At 46.4% G+C, this 3,736-nt stretch overlaps 1 non-coding gene across 1 annotated transcript; it reads left to right on the forward strand.

Moving 5' to 3' along the window:
- Positions 1-2,727: 2,727 nt before the first annotated feature.
- LOC119921494 lies at positions 2,728-2,865 on the forward strand. The gene has a single exon (XR_005448530.1). It is a non-coding gene; the product is annotated as a small nucleolar RNA SNORA7 (small nucleolar RNA).
- Positions 2,866-3,736: the final 871 nt, after the last annotated feature.

Here is a 3,736-nt window from a genome sequence, read left to right on the forward strand (position 1 = left end):
GTTATGGGGCGATAACTAGAAGGTGAGGTGGCGTCAAGAGAGCGTTTTTTTAGTATGGGAGAGACATGGGCATGTTTGAAGGCAGAGGGGAAGGAACCAGTGGAGAGTGAGCGGTTGAAGATGGAAGTTAAGGAGGGGAGAAGGGATGGAGCAAGAGATTTCATGAGATGAGAGGGAATGGGGTCAGAAGCACAGGTGGCCGGAGTAGCACTTGAGAGGAGGGAGGAGTGCTCCTCTGAGGATACTGCTGGGAAGGATGGGAGAGGAGCAGAAAGTTGAGAGCCGGGGGTTTGGAGAAGGGGGGGGAAGTGCCTTGGAGGAGGTCGGACCTGATGGATTTAATTTTGTTAATGAAGTAGAAGGTCAGATCGTTGGGGGTGAGAGAAGGAGGAGGAGGAGGGACCGGGGGCCTGAGAAGGGAGTTGAATGTACGGAAGAGCTGGCGGGGGTGATGGGCATGGGTGTCAATAAGGGAGGAGAAATAGTTTTGTCCGGCAGAAGAGAGGGCTGAGTTAAGGCAGGAAAGGATAAAGTTGAAGTGAACGAGGTTGGCATGGTGTTTAGACTTCCGTCAGCAGCGTTCGTCAGCTCTAGCATAAGAGCGAAGGAGGCGGACAGTGGCAGTGATCCAGGGCTGTGGGTTAGTGGCCCGAGAGCGGCGAAGGGAAATGGGAGCGAGTGAGTCTAGCTGAGTAGAAAGGGTAGAGTTGAGAGCAGTAATCTGATCATCATCATCACCATCATCAATCGTATTTATTGAGCGCTTACTATGTGCAGAGCACTGTACTAAGTGCTTGGGAAGTACAAATTGGCAACACATAAGGACAGTCCCTACCCAACAGTGGGCTCACAGTCTAAAAGGGGGAGACAGAGAACAAAACCAAGCATACCAACAAAATAAAATAAATAGGATAGATATGTACAAGTAAAATAAATAAATAAATAAATAGAGTACTAAATATGTACAGCCATATATACGTATATACAGGTGCTGTGGGGAAGGGAAGGAGGTAGGATGGGGGAATGGAGAGGGGGAAGAGGGGGAGAGGAAGGAAAGGGCTCAGTCTGGGAAGGACTCCTGGAGGAGGTGAGCTCTCAGCAGGGCCTTGAAGGGAGGAAGAGAGCTAGCTTGGCGGATGGGCAGAGGGAGGGCATTCCAGGCCCGGGGGATGACGTGGGCCGGGGGTCGATGGCGGGACAGGCGAGAGCGAGGTACGGTGAGGAGATTAGCGGCGGAGGAGCGGAGGGTGCGGGCTGGGCAGTAGAAGGAGAGAAGGGAGGTGAGGTAGGAGGGGGCGAGGTGATGGAGAGCCTTGAAGCCCAGGGTGAGGAGTTTCTGCCTGATGCGCAGATTGATTGGTAGCCATTGGAGGTTTTTGAGGAGGGGCGTAATATGCCCAGAGCGTTTCTGGACAAAGATAATCCGGGCAGCAGCATGAAGTATGGATTGAAGTGGAGAGAGACACGAGGATGGGAGATCAGAGAGAAGGCTGGTGCAGTAGTCTAGATCAATAAAGATGTCCAGCCATCGACCCCCGGCTCATGTCACCCCCCGGGCCTGGAATGTCCTCCCTCTGCCCATCTGCCAAGCTAGCTCTCTTCCTCCCTTCAAGGCCCTATTGAGAGCTCACCTCCTCCAGGAGGCCTTCCCAGACTGAGCCCCTTCCCTCCTCTCCCCCTCGTCCCCCTCTCCATCCCCCCATCTTACCTCCTTCCCTTCCCCACAGCACCTGTATATATGTACATATGTTTGTACATATTTATTACTCTATTTATTTATTTATTTATTTATTTTACTTATACATATCTATTCTATTTATTTTATTTTGTTAGTACGTTTGGTTTTGTTCTCTGTCTCCCCCTTTTAGACTATGAGTCCACTGTTGGGCAGGGACTGTCTCTATATGTTGCCAATTTGTACTTCCCAAGCGCTTAGTACAGTGCTCTGCACACAGTAAGCGCTCAATAAGTACGATTGATGATGATGATGATGACCTTCATGGAGCTTCGTATTGGTCTGGTAAGTTAAGCACTTAGAACAGTGCTTTGCACACAGTAAGCACTTAATAAATGCCATAAAAAAAGTTGTCAAAACTTCTCTCTGTCTCAGTTTTTTATGGAATTTATTAAGTGCTTACTATGTGCAAAGCACTTTTCTAAGCGCTGGGGAGGTTACAAGGTGATCAGGTTGTTCCCTCATCTTCAAACTGGGGACTCAATACCTGTTCTCCATTCTACTTAACCTGCGATCCCCATGTCTATACCTACCCCATATACTTAGTACTCTGCTTGGCATATTGTAAATGCTTAACAATACCACAGTTATTATAAGTAGTGAAGTCCTGGAAAAGGAGGATCATGTCTCATGTTAACCGATTCATTCTTTTAGCGTCTATTGCAGAGATGCATTTATCCTGCATCAATTAATGGTACTAATGAACACTTGCTGGGTCAGTCAGACAGTCAGTCAGTCATATTTACTGAGCACTTTTGGGAGAATACAAAATAACAATAAAACATTCATTTATTTATTTATTGAATGTATTTATTGAATCATAATTATTGAACACTTACTGTGGGCAAAGCACTGCACCAAGCGCCTGGAAAGTACAATTCTGCAACAAAGACAATCTCTGCCCAGAACGGGCTCACAGTACAGAGGGGGAAAGAGATGTTAATCAATCGATCAATCAGTTAACGGTATTTATGAGAGATTACTATGTCCAGCACCTCTCAGGGTCACACCTGGAGAGTTTCCAGTACTCTACCAGTCTCGGCTACGGGAGGGAGAGTCAAGCAGAGGCCTATCCATTCCATGCCTACCTTGGGCAGTGGCTAGCGAGTGGAAGAGAATCTGCCTCAAGTCAAACCTCACTCATGATGGGCAGCAGCGGCAGGGGAGAGAGTTGAGGGTGGAGACTCAGGTTTACTGCGCCGAAGGAGGCAATGGTAAACCACTTCCATATTTTTGCCAAGAAAATTTACCAGAACGATTGTAGATGGAGAGCAAGGAGTTCTGGGAGAAATGTGTCCGTGGTGTCGCTATGGGCCGGGCGGCATAAGACAAGACTATTTGCAGAGCGCTGTACTAAGCACTTGGGAGAGTACAACAGAATTAGCAGACACATTCTCTGCCCGTAATGTGCTAAAAAAACTAGTTAGGGAGACAGACATGAATATGAATGAAACCAAGAATTTATAAAACATTAAAATGTACATAAATGCTGCGGAATCGAGGGTGGGACAACTATCAAATGCCCAAAGGCACAATGATATTGAAGTCCTTTACTTCATATGTAAAATGGGGATGAGGACTGTAAGCTCAATATAGGACATGGACTTTGTCTAACCTGATTAGCTTGTTTCTACACCAGTGCTTAGTACAGTGCCTGGTAAATACCATATATAAATACAGATACCAAATACAAAATGCAATGCTTAACAAATACCGTACAAAAACCAAGATAATAAGACTGGACACAGTCCATGTCCCACATAAGTAATCACAGTCTTGATTCTGCATATGAGGTAATTGAGAAACAGAAATCCCCCTCTGAACTTAAACTCGTGATGTGCAAGGAACGTGTAAACAAACTCTGTTATAGTGTACTGTCCTTAGCACTTAGTATAGTGGTTTGCACACAGTAAGCACTCAATAAATACTATTAATTCATTGCCCAAGGTCATGCACTGGAAAGGTGGCAGAGCCAGCATTAGAACCCAGATCCTGTGATTC

Source organism: Tachyglossus aculeatus (genome assembly GCF_015852505.1).
Source record: "Tachyglossus aculeatus isolate mTacAcu1 chromosome 12 unlocalized genomic scaffold, mTacAcu1.pri SUPER_6_unloc_2, whole genome shotgun sequence".
Lineage (NCBI taxonomy): Eukaryota > Metazoa > Chordata > Mammalia > Monotremata > Tachyglossidae > Tachyglossus > Tachyglossus aculeatus.